Source organism: Pleurodeles waltl, chromosome 2_1 (assembly GCF_031143425.1).
Source record: "Pleurodeles waltl isolate 20211129_DDA chromosome 2_1, aPleWal1.hap1.20221129, whole genome shotgun sequence".
NCBI classification, from domain to species: Eukaryota; Metazoa; Chordata; class Amphibia; order Caudata; family Salamandridae; genus Pleurodeles; species Pleurodeles waltl.
In genome coordinates this window covers 881,177,831-881,195,651 of record NC_090438.1, presented here as the reverse complement: position 1 = coordinate 881,195,651, position 17,821 = coordinate 881,177,831, and positions in this window count along the sequence as shown.

Sequence of the window (17,821 nt, the reverse complement as noted above, 5' to 3'; positions counted from 1 at the left end):
GCGGTGCTTGTCACGGCGGGGCCCAGTTCAGCGGTGCTTGTCTCGGCGGGGCCCAGTTCAGCGGTGCTTGTCACGGCGGGGCCCTGTTCAGCGATGCTTGTCACGGCGGGGCCCTGTTCAGCGGTGCTTGTCACGGCGGGCCCAGTTCAGCGGTGCTCCTCACGGCGGGGCCCTGTTCAGCGGTGCTTGTCACGGCGGGGCCCTGTTCAGCGGTGCTCGTCACGGCGGGGCCCTGTTCAGCGGTGCTCGTCACGGCGGGCCCAGTTCAGCGGTGCTTGTCACGGCGGGTCCCAGTTCAGCGGTGCTCGTCACGGCGGGGCCCAGTTCAGCGGTGCTTGTCACGGTGGGGCCCAGTTCAGCGGTGCTTGTCACGGCGGGGCCCTGTTCAGCGGTGCTTGTCACGGCGGGGCCCTGTTCAGCGGTGCTTGTCTCGGCGGGGCACTGTTCAGCGGTGCTTGTCACTGCGGGGCTCAGGCGGGGCCCAGTTCAGCGGTGCTTGTCATGGCGAGTCCCTGTTCAGCGGTGCTCGTCACGGCGGGGCCCTGTTCAGCGGTGCTTGTCACGGCGGGCCCTGTTCAGCGGTGCTCCTCACGGCGGGGCCCTGTTCAGCGGTGCTTGTCACGGCGGGCCCTGTTCAGCGGTGCTTGTCACGGCGGGGCCCAGTTCAGCGGTGCCTGTCACGGCGGGGCCCTGTTCAGGGGTTCTTGTCACGGCGGGGCCCTGTTCAGCGGTGCTCCTCACGGCGGGGCCCTGTTCACCGGTGCTTGTCTCGGCGGGGCCCTGTTCACCGGTGCTTGTCTCGGCAGGGCCCTGTTCAGCGGTGCTTGTCACGGCGGGGCCCAGTTCAGCGGTGCTTGTCACGGCGGGGCCCTGTTCAGCGGTGCTCCTCACAGCGCGGCCATGTTCAGCAGTGCTCGTCACCGCGGGGCCCAGTTCAGCGGGGCTTGTCTCGGCGGGGCCCAGTTCATCGGTGCTTGTCACGGCGGGGCCCTGTTCAGCAGTGCTTGTCACGGCGGGCCCTGTTCAGCGGTGCTTGTCATGGCGGGGCCCAGTTCAGCGGTGCTTGTCACGGCAGGGCCCTGTTCAGCGGTGCTTGTCACGGCGGGGCCCTGTTCAGCGGTGCTTGTCTTGTGTTCCTAGGGAACCAGATCTGGCCAATAATTCCCGCTCAGTCGCCATCCGACCTTTCGCTTGCGGGGCCCTCCTGTGCTGGAGTCCTGGGCCCGTGGGTGTCCTCCATCACACCCCAAATGGGGCTGGTGGGGCCCTCCTGGGCAGCTCGCCTGCTGCCGGACTTGTCCGCCCTGCTGCCCTTGCCCTCCTTGGCAGAAACTCTGGGGCCCTTGCCTCCCTTTGTGGATGGGCCAGGTGACGGTGCAAGGGTGGTGTCCTTGGGGGCAGCCGTCTCAGGCCTGTTGCGCCGGCCCTTCCCTTTTTTGTTTTTTTTCCCAGGGGGTGGGCTGGCTGTCCCCTTGCTGCTGGCCAATGTCCCTGCCCTAGGAGCTGGTGGACTCCAATAGCCCTGAATGATGGTCCTAGTAGGTGCAGGGCTTGTGGTGGCTGAGGTGCTGATTGGAGTCTTATGAGATGGAGGGGGTGGGTCAGTTGTTGGAAAGAGGTCAAGGTTGGAAAGGAAAATCAATTTAGTAGTTGTAGTGGGTATGGGAGTGGAGGAAGAGGATGTGGTTGTAGGAGAGTGAAGTCTGGTGTCTTTGGGTGCAGGTGCTTGTGCTGGAGGCTGTCGTGAGGTGGATGGCTGTTGGGTGGGTGGCTGCCTGCGTTTGTGTGGTTTGGAAGAGGGGGTGACAGACACACTGGGAGAAGACACAGGGGACGTGTAAATGGCAGTGGGGGTGGTGACTGCACGTGTGCGGACTGTTCTGGTGGGTGTGGTGGTGATGGACGTACTGGCTGATGGTGGTGTGCATGCAGGTGTGAGTGGAGACGTCACAGGGAGGGAGGAGGGAGATGAGGAGGAGGGGGACACAGAGGAGGCAGTGGCTGTTGGCATGTCTGCATGTGGATGTTGCTTGGGTGAATGCTTGTGTGATCTGTGGTGCTTATGTCTGGATGAGCTGCCCTTGGGTGTTGAGGTGTGTGCAGGCTGGTCTGTAGGTGTGTCTGGGATAGGCAGAGGAACAGGGGAGTGGGACTGGGTTGAGGAAGTTGGAGGGGGGAGGCTAGACACAGGGACAATTGCTGCCGTCAGTGCTGAGGCCAGAGCGTTGAACGATCGCTGATGGGCAGCCTGACCCGAATGAATGCCCTCCAGGTATGCATTGCTCTGATGCACCTCCCTTTCTACCCCCTGGATGGCATTCAAAAGGGTAGACTGCCCAACAATGAGCATCTGGAGGAGGTCAATGATCTCCGCACTGAGGGCAGCAGGGGTAACTGGGGCAGGACCTGAGGTGCCAGGGGCGAAGTAGATGCCCGGCTTCCTGGCCGAGCGGGCAGGAGGCGAAAGCTGAGGGGCTGCTGGGAGGGCGGAGCTGGTGCGCTGGGTGGCGGCTGCACCTGTTGTTGCGGTGGGCACGGATGTTGCCGCCACCACAAGGGAGCTCCCTTCCGAGGACGTGTCGGTGTCGCTGACGTCTCCACGGGTCCCCGTTGTGGAGCTCCATCCGCCCTCCGTCTCACTGGTGTACTCGGAGTCGGTTGCATGGCCCTTCGGGGCCATGTGAGATGCAGCTCCCTCGTGCGCCGATGCCACTTCTCCTCCGCCTGATGATGCTAATGTACACATGAACAGGAAAACCAAAAAAAGGGGGGGGGGAGAAGAAAGAAAGACATGTTGAGTGCATGCATTGGCGGCACCGTTGGCAGAGAGGACAGACACAGAAGCCCCCTGCACTACGCCGCGCACTCGGGGTACACTACTCAATTATTGTGACTTGGCCTACAAGTCTATGGACGACAAATGCACACACAGGTGAGCCCGGACCATGGATAGCTGTACTTAGCACCCTACAGAGGTGGGGGGCGGGGGCACAGGGCCATGCCAAACGGAGGGGCCTAGCCTACAGAAACCGCCCTGGCCTAGAGATAGCCACAGCCCTCCTCTCCCACCCAGACACCTCCACTGTGCGCTAATATAGCAGAATGTGCTGATACTCACCCCCTTGTGTCTGCTGTGATGTCCTCACATGCCCATCCAAATCGGGGTAGGCCACCGCCAGGATCCGGGACATCAGGGGGGTCAATTGCCGTGTGGCACCCCTCCTAGGTTGGGAGGCCATCCCCAGCAGAGCCTCGGCGGTCTTTCTGCTCCCGCGGCGGATGTCCTCCCACCTCTTGCGGCAGTGGGTGCCCCGTCTGTTGTGGACCCCCAGGGCCCGGACGTCCTTGGCGATGGCACGCCAAATGTCGATCTTCTGATGGGCGCTGACCTATGTGACATGTACAGGGTGGAAAAAGAAATATCATCACTTTTCTGCTTGGTCGATGTGAGTGGCCCCCCCTCCCCAACCTTGCCATGAGGCACATGCTCTCATCTGTTGTGCATTGCACTCCTCATTCGCTCCCCTCCCCACCATCTTACATCCACCCCACTCAACACAGGCATAGCCCATACTACGTGCTCCCTGTGTGCTCACCTGTTGGTCTGGAGGACCGTAGAGTAGCGCATACTGGGGGAGGACCCCATCAACAAGTTTCTCCAATTCCTCAGAAGTGAAGGCAGGGGCCCTTTCCCCAGTCGCAGCAGCCACTGTATCTTCCAGACCGAGGTCACAGCAGCACTTGCAGTATAGGTCCTCTCCTGTGGATGATCAGGTCTCGAGTGATTAAGCAGTTACAAAATGGCGGTCATGCCCGCGGCGGTGCGTACCGCGGCGGTGCGTACCGCGACCGCCGGCGCACATCGTCATTGGCTCCTGAGACCCATAGGGTTCAATGTTAACCAATGCTGCTTTGCGCCGCGGTCTTCGACCGCCTACCGCCACGGTGTGCCACGCCAGCGCATTGACCTCACATCCCATTGTCACACTTCACAGGTCAGGCAGCTGCCATTTCAAGGGCCCACATTGCTTAATTTCTACTGCGTCACACAGGCCTAGGCCTTGCATTGCCACTCATACAAGCCATTCAATGCATAGCGAATCGTGTACTGTGCAAGCTGTGGTTACGTACCTGTGGGTTGCTTGACTCTGTGCTCCATGTTGTCCTTCCTAGGCACCGTCCGCTGGGACTTGCGAGGAGATGGAGGAATCCTCCTGTGTACAGACCGCTGGTGGACCTGTCGACAATGGAAGAAAGACATGTCATACTGACATACAGACTTGACCGAGCCACTATACAGGAACTGTGTGCCCAGCTGGAGCCAGACCTGATGTCCCCCATTCGCCAACCCACAGGGATTCCCCCTCTGGTGCAGGTTCTGTCAGTACTCCATTTTTTGGCAAGTGGATCATTCCAAACAACAGTGGCCATATCATCTGGGATGTCTCAGCCTATGTTTTCTAAGGTTTTGTCCAGAGTGTTGTCTGCCCTGATGAAATACATGCGGAGCTACATTGTTTTCCCTGAGGTGGGCGATTTGGCTACAGTGAAGGGTGATTTCTATGCCCTTGGACATATCCCCAACATCATTGGTGCCATTGATGGGACCCATGTGGCTTTGGTTCCCCCCAGTGGAAGTGAGCAGGTGTACAGGAACAGAAAAAGTTATCATTCGATGAATGTCCAGGTGGTCTGTTTGGCTGACCAGTACATCTCCCATGTAAATGCCAAGTTCCCTGGGTCAGTGCATGACGCGTACATCATGCGAAATAGCAGCATCCCTTATGTGATGGAACAGCTACAGAGACACCGTGTGTGGCTAATAGGTGACTCTGGTTACCCCAACCTGTCGTGGCTACTTACCCCAGTGAGGAATCCCAGGACAAGGGCAGAGGAACGCTACAATGAGGCCCATGGGCGAACTAGGAGGATTATAGAAAGAACCTTGGGCCTCCTGAAGGCCAGGTTTAGGTGCCTGCATATGACAGGTGGATCCCTAATGTACTCACCAAAGAAGGTGTGCCATATCATCGTGGCCTGCTGTATGCTTCACAACCTGGCTTTGCGACGCCAGGTGCCTTTCCTGCAGGAGGATGGTCCAGATGGTGGTGTTGTAGCAGCTGTGGAGCCTGTGGAGAGTGAAGAGGAGGAAGACGACGGGGACGACACAGACAACAGGGACACAGTGATACAACAGTATTTTCAGTAGCACACAGGTACGAATCAACCACGCCATTTTACATTTACTTAAAGTCTACTGTCTGAGTTCCCCCCCAGTTCCTGTTAACTGAGTTGTGACTTTCCCTTCCGTTTTCAGAGCTGTGGGCCCCACTGCGTGACCTCTGCTTTGTTTGCCCATGGACTACAGCTGTGTGACAGTGGTATGTTGTCATCACAATGTAACTGAACATTTTTGTACCGTTATGTCTAATACATTTGTTCAAAATACAAGCAGACTCCAGATTTTTTAAGTGCAATAAGTGATTTAATTAAAGTGCTACATTTAGGAACATGATTGTAAAACGGTGATGGGTGATGGTGGAGTAATGTCCATGGCAGAGTCCAGTTCTCAGTCTCACAGGTGCATTGTCCATATGCCTGTGGAAGGATGGAGCAGGGGCAGTTCAAGGTTGGACAGGGTGACAATGTGGGACAGTGGGATGAAAACAGGGGGTATCGTTTGCTGGCGGGGTCTTGGCATCCTACTCTGTCTTCTTGTGAGATCTCAGGTACCGCTTGCGGGGTGGTTCTTCTTCTGCAGGAGGTGGGGTTCTGGTGGCCTGTCGTTGTGTGGGGGCCTCCTGTCCACTAGCGCCGGTGGAGGTGGTAGGCTGTTCCTGGTCCAGGCTAGTGACAGGGGCCCTTTGTGGTGCCACATGGTCCCGCAATGTGGTGACTATCTGGTTAAGGGCCACGACGATGGTCCCCATTGCGGAACTAATGTTCCTCAGTTCCTCTCTGAACCCCATGAACTGTTCCTCCTGCAGTACCTGGATCTCCTGGAACCTGGCCAGTACCATAGCCATCGTCTCCTGGGAGTGGTGGTATGCTCCCATGATGGAGGAGAGGGCCTCTTGGAGAGTCGGTTCCCTGGGCCTGTCCCCCCCCCCCCTGTCGCACAGAAGCCCTCCCAGTTCCTCTGTTTCCCTGGGGCTCTGTCCCCTGGACGGTGTGCCCACTACCACTACCCCCAGGTCCCTGTTGTTGTTGGGGTGGTGGGTCAACCTGGGTGCCCTGTAGTGGTGGACACACCGCTGATTGACGTGTACTGGAGACAGAGGCATGGGCCCGCTGGGTGGGAGCTGTGCTGGTGTTCCCAGAGGGGGTTAGGTCAGGTGTAGCCTGTGGCTGTCTGTGGGGAACCGACTGTCCCGAGGTCCCCGATGGGCCGGGCTGGTCATCTGGGTCCAGGGAGACAGAGCTGCTGTCGTCACTGGGGGCCTCTTCTGGGGGTGGGATGGACATCTCTGGACCCTCCGTGGTGGTGTGGTGGCGTTCGGGTCCTGCAGGGGTATGAGAGTATGGTTATTGCTTCTGTGTGTGGCATTTCGTGTAATGGGTGGGTGGCCGTGTACCCCAGTGCTGGCGTTCCCTTGTGGGGGCTTTTGTGAAGGTGGCTTGTGGGGGTGATGGGTGTGTGCAGTGGGCATGCTTTGGGGATGGGTGTCCATGCTTTGGGGACGCATGCAGGGCTAGGTATTGGGATGGGTGGGATGTGATGGTGAGGAATTTTCAAGGAGTTGGTGTGATGGGGGTGGGGGTGAGGGTGGGGGTATGATTTGGCATGCAGGTGGGGTGGGGGGAATGAAGTAGTGGAGATTTGCCTTACCAGAGTCCATTCCTCTGCCTACTCCTGCGAGGCCCTCAGGATGCAGGATGTGCAAGACTTCCTCCTCCCATGCTGTGAATTCTGGGGGAGTAGGTGGGGGTCCGCCGCCAGTCTGCTGTACCACGATTTTGTGCCTTGATACCATGGAACGCACCTTCCCCCGTAGGTCGTTCCACCGCTTCCTGATGTCGTCCCGATTGCGTGGATGCTGTCCCACAGCATTGACCCTGTCCACTATTCTGCTCCATAGCTCCATCTTCCTGGCAATGGTGGTGTGCTGCACCTGTGCCCCGAAGAGCTGGGGCTCTACACAAACTATTTCCTCCACCATGACCCTGAGTTCTGCGTCAGAGAACCTGGGGTGTCTTTGGGGTGCCATGGGGTGGTGTGGATGAGGTGAGGGGTGGTGTATGTGTTGTAGAGTGTGGTGAGTGTGGTAGTGTATGGTGTTTTGTGCGTGGAAATTGTGTGGGTGATGTTGTGATTTGCCTCTGTGTGATGGTCTACTCTATGCTGTGTTTTCTCTCTCTGTCCTTCTGTCGCAATTGTGGTTGTAAGGGTTTGTGGGTGATGTGGGTGTGTGTTTTATATTTAATTGGGTGTGTGGGAGTGGTGTGTGTATGTGTCTCAGGTGTGTATAATTTGATTTGTCCAATGTGGTAGTGTTTTGTAAAGGAGTGTGTATTTTGAGCGCGGCGGTGTGTACCGTCAATGGAATACCGCCGTTGAAAGACCGCTGCGGGGATTTGTGGGTCGGAATGGTATGGGCGTATTTCTGTTGGCGTGACGGTGGAGGTTTGGTCATCGCCAGTTTCCCGTTGACCTTTGGTGTGGCGGACTTTTGTTGGTGTCAGGTTTTTGGCGGTTTGCCAGTTGCGGGTCAGAATGACTGTGGCGGTTTACCGCGACCGCGTTATGGCGGTCTTCTGACCGGCGGTAAGCGCCTTTTACCGCCGAGGTCGGAATGACCCCCTAAGTCTAAATTGTAAACTTTGTAGATGGACATAGCTTCTTCAACAGGCTAACCAATATTTACCTAAGCAGTTCCAGGCTTTGCAAGATCACATGACTGACCCCCCACAAATCACTGAACACCAGCCATAGTACTTGTGTAGTGTCTGAGTAATCTCCACATATTGGATCTCAAAGTAAAGTAAGTGAGCCTTTCGGCTCTCCTTCCACATAATTTATTTGACATGGGCACTCACACATATCTGCATTCTGCAACCTTTGTCACATTCACTATGAGTGCATTTAGATTGTGTGATTACTCATGACAGCTATGAGTAGAGAAGATGCAACATTCAAGATAACTGTTTCCTTCATCCCACGTACAATTTGGCAATAGTGTGTGACTTGTTTAGACATTACTTGACTTGCATGCACATTCCAAACTGGTTTGAGTCTGACAGACCTAGACATTTAGGTGTTTTGGTCTCTGTATTTCACTCTCTCGGTCAAACATGTGAGTGCAACTGAGGAGTATGTTTTCAGTTATCACCTGGGACAGTGACATTCAGAAATTGCTTGGATACATGGCAGACACCAACCTACCATTGTACGTAATTACTACTCTTTTCCTACCTAGGCCAGACATTGGTACAGCAGTCTTCTCATGTATTTCTTGGATTGTTGAAGGCATTTGTCAACATAACACACTTGTCTGATATGTGTGTGTGACAATATAATTTCTTAGTGCTACAGACTATGCATACGTTTCACCTACACATTCATGTGGTAGTGTATTGTTTGTATTTGATTTTTGTTCCGATGTTCCTAACCTATTTACATCTTTTGTGGTCTAGTCATGCTCTCTGAGATGTCGGTGAGTTGAATAGGTATGTCATGGTAAAAAGAAGTACTCCATGACAAATCAGAGTTGAATTGATTTATTTAAATTTTTTCTTTATTGATGCTTGGAATCCAGTCTCTAAGTGAACAAGTTGTACACAATATGGTCTCTTCTGTGTGTTCCAGCAGCAGAGTTTGGTTGTTCCCCATCCTCCTGTTGTGCATCATTGTCTTCATTCTCCTCACTGGAAACATCTACCTGTTTGTCTCAAGGGACATTGGTGCAAACACAGATGTTGTGCACAATTGCACAGACAAGTATTATTGTGCACAGTGTAGGTGGTGCATATAACAGGCTTCCTCCTGTTAAACCTGGGCTCCTGAACCTGGAACTCAGCATGCCAAATGTCCTCTCTACCACAATCCTGGTTCTTTTGTGTGCTTCATTGTAAGCCAATTCAGCATCAGTTAGTGGGTATCCATATGAGTTAATGATCCATGGATGGATGCTGTAACCTTGGTCCTCTGCAATGGAATGTTAGAAAAAGTGTCAGACGTGCATATTTGTTTATATGCTAAATGCCATGACACATTTTTGTTTTTAGTGGAGTGGTCATTCAGACTTACATCTATTATTGTGTATGTTCCTGTTTGAATGCCTGGGTGTATTGGTGGTGGTGGTGCACTTTCCAGTCATGGGTTATGCCTCAGGTATCTGGTGATTGTTGATTATATTCTGGTCTGACAGTTCACCCATGCAGAATATGTGTTGTGTTGTCTATATTTGTCACTTAGCCCCATTACTTTAGACCTGCAGAAGAGTGATGTTGATTACACTTGTACCTATTTTGTATGTTGTGTGCCATGAGACAAGTGTTGCACCCTGTGTGTTGCATGTGAATCCCACCCCTCTGGCCTTGAAATACCTACCTTGCACAAAGTGTTGTTGTTGCCATTTGATTGATAGCATGCACATTTACATGTGGTTCATATGCACAGTGTGGCACAGTTGTGTGGGATATATTGTGTTGTATGCAACACGTTTGCAGACACCTATGTGACAAGACAGGGATGAGGTGCTATTCTGCACTGCCCTGCATCACCTGTCCTGCCTTGCAAAGTCTATGGGGGTCATTACAACCCTGGCGGTACAAGACCGCCAGGGCTGAAATGACGTAAGCATCGCCAACAGGCTGGCGGTGCTTCCCTGGTCATTACGACCGCCGCAGAATCGCCGTGGTCGCACCGCCGGGGCCGGCGTTTTCCCGCCACAATGGCCCCGGCGGTAGTAATCCACCAGGGTAGCGCTGCTTGCAGCTGGCGCTACGGGGAGTTGCGGGGCCCCTGCACTGCCCATGCCTCCTTAATATTATGCATTTCTGGCCTCTACCAATGCACTGTCAGTCATTCAGCTGTCACAGTCCACTGTAGGCACCCTTGTATCTTGGTACGGAGATGTGGGATTTACAGGTATGTATGTTGGTTTGCTGTGAGGTGACAATTCTTACACATGATCTATCAATAGTAGTGAAATCCTATTGAAGTCTGCTGCACAATACACCACACATGCGGAAACTTAACAGTATGAGAATATCAGGTATTGTTGATGATATGTAAATTGTGATCCCACCACTAGGGTGGTATTAATTGTCAGTGCTGCCTCAGGTTTCTACAGCATGGTAAATGTGGGGCAGAGTCAATATGTGAGTTGTTTGACAGTGGCATTGCCAATACAATGCACATAACTGAGCTATTCCATGTTAAGTGTTATGTATGAAGGATCCATATTTCTAATAAGTGTGTGGACACATGTAGTGGCTTGACTCCAGCTTTTGAATGCAGAGAGGACATTTCTCCACCAGTGTATCATTAAAAGTGTCAGTCAAGTGGTGCTAAGAACTTGTACATATGGCAGTATGAAAGGGGTGATGTGCATTGAATGCAGTGTAGTGAAGCATGTGGAATATGTGTTGCTGTCCAAACATCTGTGCTTCCCTGTCCATGTGTGTGTAGTGTTGTGTATGTATTGTTTGTCTCACATGTTTAGTGTGTTGTCTGTATTATGAAGTGTATGTTGGCTTACGTATGAGTAGGCCATTGCCGTTTTGTCCTTTCTCGAAGCATTGATTTATTGTTGAGTGTTTGAAGATGTATGCATCATCCATGCTGCCCGGATATTTAACAAGGATGTTGTTGAATATTCAACAATGGTCCACACTGACCTATATATTAACTGAGTGGGAGTGTTTCCTATTCCTATGAATATTAAGGTGTTCCGTTTCAGCAGGAGGGACAAGCTGGACATGTGTGCAGTCCAGTGCACCCAGCACTTACAGGAACCCAGCAATTTAGTAGAAATCTTGTTTGATCTCCTACTGCAGTTGCTGGGTGTTGGGGAACAGGATGTGGTGGGGTGTGAGGTGGATAATGCCATCCAGGACCATAGGGAGGAAGACAGAAAAGGATGGTTGTGATATACCAAAAACTTATGCTGCAATGATCTGAAATGATCCAGAGGCCAGCATGTGGAACATGGCTAGGAGTTTGTCATGAGTTGCATGGTTGTAGGACTTTCAACTATTGCTGTGATGTCAGGAGCAATGTGATGGAGCAGACGTATGATGGACTCTCCCTTGAGACGGTAAAGTCTGATAACCTCTTTGTGCCTGAGGGAAAAGATGGGTGCACATGTGTGGAATATTCTCTCCCTCCTTCTGCGTTGCATTTGTGGCTGCAGTGGTGGTGGATAAAAGTTGCTGCTGTGGTGCTGGTGGCACTTGACATCATCACTGTTGTCTTTTCCAGGTGCCGAGCTGTAGCAGTAACAGGTCCATGTTGCCCAGTTGTCTGCCAGGGTTCCTTCTGTGTGTTTTCCTTATGTAGTTGTGGCTGGGCCTCATTTTAATGCCTGGTCTCACCAGGAATTACATTTTTTTAACTAATTGGAGTTAGCATCATTTTTTGGGACCGATCCTAGGTATGCATAATTTTTCCGCCCACTTGTAGATTTTGCGCACTCAGACTAGCGTAATTTTTTAGGAGGGAATTTCTAACTTGCATATCATTGTTGTTAAACAACACAAGGTGAGGAGGCGCTCCTAAAAAATGACGCTAATTCCTGAAGAGTGTCGCTAGACTGCTCTAGCGGCACCATCTAAATATGGCGTTGGGTTAGCACCGCTTTTGCGTCAGAAAAATTGCACATTTGCGACACTAACTTTTCTTAAATTTTGGGCCTAACTTTACAATAAAATAACAGAAAGACATTTCCTAAATTTGCCCCCCCATATAAACTGAAAACATTACACTATATACTGTTTTTAGTTATTTAATTCTGCTAATAAAACACAATAACATATAGTTACAAGAGAACAGAACTTGAGCTGTTATTGAAAAAAAAAAAAAAAGCACAATTACAAACCACTTAGTCAAGCAGCAAAGCATAGTGTTGTAATTGGTCTCAATTCAAGAAAGGCATTTATGACAACAATTTACGAATACAACACAAAAGCAACCAATTTTCCTTAGTGGGAGGCTATTTTGTATGGAACACAGCTCACTAATACATTTACAACAGTATATTTAAATAGCACAATGAAAGCAATCAGCCAGAAATGGAAGTCAATATATCTTGTTAGAAAACCCTATTTTAAAACAAAGACCCATGAATATATAATAATAATATTATCTGTGAGCAGTTTGCAACTAGTTAGTTTCTTTACTGCTGACGTTTCTACCTGTATGCTCTGCAAACCTGGGGCCAGTATACAAAAGTTTCAATTTGTCTACCAACACCACAGCCAACTGATGAATCACTGAAACACAGCCAATACTAGGTCAAAGGTCACTGTCATTGTAATGTGCCGGTCGTACTGCCACAGCGGCAGCGGTCCGACCGTGAGGCAGGCAGTCTCGTGACTGCAAGACTCCTAATGAGGCACTAATTCCTTCCCCACCTCTTCAGCAGATTATTATGTCAAATAAGGCTGCTGAAGAATTGAATAGGGTAAAAGCAAAACAGGATTTCAGTAATGTATGTGCATGACAAACAGTACTAGGTAACCAAACTTTGGGAGGGTTGGGTATAAAAAGAATGTCTTTGTGAGAGAAGGGTGAAAACATAGCCGGTTCCAAAGGGAACAAGTGCTTCTGAGGAGCTCCAAGCGGTGTGGACATATAGATTTGAAATAGCTTAATGCCAAAAGCCCTGTGGTAGTTAAGAAAATGAGGAAAGTTAACTCCTCCTAGGAACTTGAGATTCAACAAGGACTCACCATTAGGCCTGGGCAGAGATCGCTACATGGAACTCTGTGAAATGTGGAAAAATCTCTGCTCCGCTATGCAGAGTTCCTCGAGTGGTGGAGTATGGGTAAGTCAAGCTGTGATTTTCAGCACCAGGATTTTCTCCCGCACTGTAAAATCAACGTGAACTGCATCATGCGGGGTGCCAGAAGGAGCTAACTACTTCCTGCCCCTAGAGTAGATTGTCTACTCAAGAGGCAGTTTCCTCATTGTGAGATGTTGTGCCCTATCATGATTTCTCATGTTCGGAAATCTTGCTTACGCTCGCCAACCTAGCAATTTCTCTTGCTCGAGCTCGCCACCTTAACATTGATGAGCGTGAGTAAGAGAAAAGACTCCACTTTGTGTCACTTCGCATACTTTTTTGGAAGTCTGCACTCCTCGCTGAGTGGGGAAAACACTGCAAAATGGCATGGAGCTGAATTCTTCGCACACACCTACTCACCATGCCAAAGAGATTCGAAGGGAATCTTGTCAAGGGAGATGAAGAGACTCTTGGGTCATGAGGAAGAAGTTGATAATAGGAAGGTGCACCATTTTGAGGTATCTAGACAGTCCACTAAGAGAGATACAACTGAGAATTTTTCCAAGTAAAAGTTAGGAGTTTGTCCGATAAGACATCTATGTTAATTTTGACTATGTCCTTGAGAGTTGTGGAGTACCATATGCGTAAGCATTTAGTTTTGAAAGAAATCCAGTATGATAAATCCATCTTAGTTGCTTGGGTACAGGAGTTTAGATTAACTTCAGATTGCAGGCCTGTGCTATTTAATCTAAATAAACATGCTCTGTATTATTATTATTAATTTTTGATTTCTTTTAGCAGTATTTGCAGTTTTTGCGTTTTATAAGATTTTTTTTTATTTTACTATGTTGTCCTTCCATGAAAGCATCATTATCAGCGATCTACATATTGGATTGTCATTGTTTCCCTTTACCTCATGTTAGACAAGAATGTGAACATGACAACCATTGTATTATGATATTGCCAATCCAAATTTGCAAACTCAATCTAAGGCTTAGGTACATACCCATGTTAGGATGTCTGCACAGACAGTAACATGGGGCTTATAAATGAACTCTGTGAGAACAAGGCAATTATTGGGGGTTCTTAACAGGATATTCCATCCAGGCTGCATGTCACTTTGGAGAAGACCTCAGTGTCTCTACACCTCCTGATATGTAGACTAGAGGCTGACTTTGGTCTAAGGTAACAGGGGTTGGGGCACTTCTCATGGACATGGCTTGGGTAGATTAGGTTTATCATACCTGCTCTCTTTTGGGTGGATGATACACTTTAGAAAGGAATTTGTGTGTTCATGTTTATCAAAAAATGTTGGGATTGTTTATATTCACATCACTTATTCTCACAATCCTTATTTTGTCTCTTGTCATTATTCTAATCATTGCAGCTCATGTATTTTATCTTAGAATGCAGTCTTTTCAAGAAATGTATTGAGAACTGTTCTGCATCTACATTCTTGCCTGTGTGTGCATAAGATACTCATTTCTAATGAGAGAGGAGGGTAAGACTTGTTGCACCATGATTTCCACTCAAAGGATTTCAGAATCAATGCACTAAGCTGCCAGGAAATACTTCATTATTTATGTTTTGGTGAGGTGCCACTAGAAAGCAGGAAGGTTTGGGCCGACAGCTGCCGACTGGTATAGGAGTGACTCAGTCGCCTACAATCAGAAGTGCTGCCACCCCTAGTCCAACAGTCTTGTAGAGATACAAGGGTCTTTACAACACCAGGAGAAGCCCACTTCAACAAATGTAGTTTTAGAACAATATTTATTCAGTGCTAAATCTGTTTTGTCTATATTGAGTTTGCATCCCGATATTACATAATTTAGGGTGAGTTTGTAAAAGAAAGCATGAAGTGAACGGCCTGGATGTCACATAAGTAAAACAATATCATCTGAATATGCTCTAGACCTTATTTGAGTGTTTTTCATTTTGAACCCTGTAAATTCATCTGATGTTTTTAGTTGGTGAAGAAAGGGTTTAAGGGCTAAACCAAATATTAAGGGAGACAGAGGGCATCCATGATAAGTTCCTTAATTGAGTGGAAACTAAGGAGCTCTTATACCATTAAGTATAACCGAGAAGTCTGGTGAGGGTGTAGTAAGGATATGAGTTGTAGAAAATTAGGACCAGAAACTTGCCATTACAATGCCTTGAATTAAATGCATCAGTTGACCCTATTGAAAGCTTTTTCTGCTTCTGAAGATAATGCAGTTAAAGGATCCTTTATCTTATATATATTTCAGAACAAGAGCTATCTACAGCGCTTCTATGAAGGAGAAAGACAAATTGTTGGACATCAATGAAGTCATGCATTAGAGGAAGAAAGTAAAGGATCAAGGAACTGGCAACTATTTTGCAATCTGTTTTTATTAAAGAAATAGGTCTATAGTTTTTGTACTGAGTCAGGTCACAATCCTTCCTAGGGATTCAGCATATCATTTCTTCTGCAAAGGAGCCAGAAGAAGATTTGAAATCAGTGAAGAGTTTAAATAATTTAAGGAGGTTAGGGAAAATGAGTTTCACAAAATGGAGACAAAAAATCAATTGTGAAGCTATCAGGGACTGGCCTATTACCTTTAAGAAGAGACTGTACGACCAAATAGAGTTCTTCAACTCCTCTGATGGTGTAATTTCAGGAGTATGTAAATCCTTGTAATAAGAAGGAAAGCATGCCAAAATATCAGCATATCTAAATGAGTTGTCAAAGTAGTTATTAATAATAGACTTAATAGCTGTCTTTTCCTTCCTCACTTTAAATGATGAGCTAGGAGGCAACCAACTCTATCCCACCACAATATTTACTTTAAGAAGTATACTGTAGGCTTGTTCAGTCATACATTTGTTGAATTCAATCTTAACTGTCACGAAGGCTTCAAGATCTAGTTTGTTCTTGTTCTTGTTGCTTGTATAATAATTATGTTAAATTGGCTTTATGGATGGCAGAATAGAAGCAGACTTTGCTGCACAGTTTTCTTTTTGGAGTGGACAAACCCCAGCCGCCTTAAAGGTGAGTTGGAAAAATTCTTTAATGAAGGTGGGATAAGGAGCAAGAAAAGAGGTGTCTGAAAGTAACAAATTATTGAACATCCAAGATGATGTCTAGGGGGATCAACCCTGGGACATGATCGGAGATTTAAATAGATCCAATCTCTGAGTTAACCACATGTTGCAATACACTTTTGGTAAGGAAAATATAATTCAGTCTTGCTTGAGAGTGGTGAGTACGGGAGTAGATGTAGTATTCTAATAAGTCATAATTATATAATCTTCAGAGAACATGTGTTGAGAAATTAGGTTTCTGAAGGGCTTTTGAGAGGAGAGGCATGGGGAACAAAATATGAGGTTGAATGCCTATCCATAAAAAAGTCAAGAACTTGATTAAAGTCACCTCCTGCCATTAAATTATCAGAGGCATGCTTGTATATATTGTGTGAAAGCATATGGCAAACATTTGGCTCTGGAAACTCGAGAGGTCAGTCCATAAACATTGAGGATATTCATCAATTGCAAGTGTAACTAGTATCCAGTGACCCTCTGTGTCTTGATGTTGAGAGTGTTTAGTAATGTTCAGAAAATTATGACAAAGAACTGTAACACTGTTTTGTTGGTGGTGGAGGGACAGAAGAAGATGTAATCAACCCATTGTTTTTTAAGTTTAGCACCCTCCAATTCATTAAGATGTGCCTCTTGTAATAAAACTATGGGGGTCATTACAACCCTGGCGGATGGCGGAGAACCGGCGGTAAGACCGCCAACAGGCTGGTGGTCTCACCTTGGTGTATTATGACCATGGTGGTTACCGCCATGGTCATCCGCCGGTTCTCCGTCCCACCCGCCAGGGTGGAGACGACCGCCGGGCTGGAGACCTGGGTCTCCAGCCCGGCGGCCATCAGTATACCGTAGGCGGTATTTAGACCCGGCTTACCGCTGTGGATTTCCAGCGGTGTCAACCGCCATGAAATCCATGGCGGTAAGCACTATCAGTGCCAGGGAATTCCTTCCCTGGCACTGATAGGGGTCTCCCCCACCCCCCACCCGACTCCCTCCCCTACACCCCCCACCACCCCTGCCACCCCCCAAAGGTAGCAGGGCCCCCCTCCCCACCCCGACCCCCAAGATAACATTACTCACACACACCCGACACGCATGCAGGCACCACCAACACACACACGCACACACCCCAACATATATGCCTACATCCACAAACACAGTCAGACACGCACACCCACATTCAAACATACACACACACATCCATACAGACATACCCACAGCCATACGCGCACTCATTCCCATACACACAACACCCCCGCAAGCATACACGCACTCACACACCCCCTCTACATACACAGACGCACACCCCCATGCACGCACACAACACCCCACCACCCCCTCTCCTAACGGACGATCGACTTACCTGGTCCGTCGATCCTCCGGGAGGGGACGGGAGCCATGGGGGCAGCTCCGCCGACACCACACCGCCAACAGAACACCGCCACGGTGAATCACAGGACGTGATTCGCTGGGCGCTGTTCTGTTGGCGTGGCGGTGGGGGTAGAGCAACCTCCACTTCCCTGCCGCCCGCAAGTATGGCTGTTGGCGGCTCTCCGTCGGAATAACGATGGAGAGCAGCCAACAGTCATAATATGCCGAGCAGCAAACCGCCTGCACAGGCGGTCTTCTGCACGGTGGTCCCTCGGCGGACTTGCAAAAAGACCGCCGAGGATGTTATGACCCACTATATGAGCTAAGTGTGATGAAAGAGGCTGGCGTTTAATGGGGTTCTTGAACCTCCTGACATTCTAAGTAACTGTTCTAAATTGCATTACGTTGAGAATAAGTAAAGAACTGCTGATTCATATAAAGTAAAA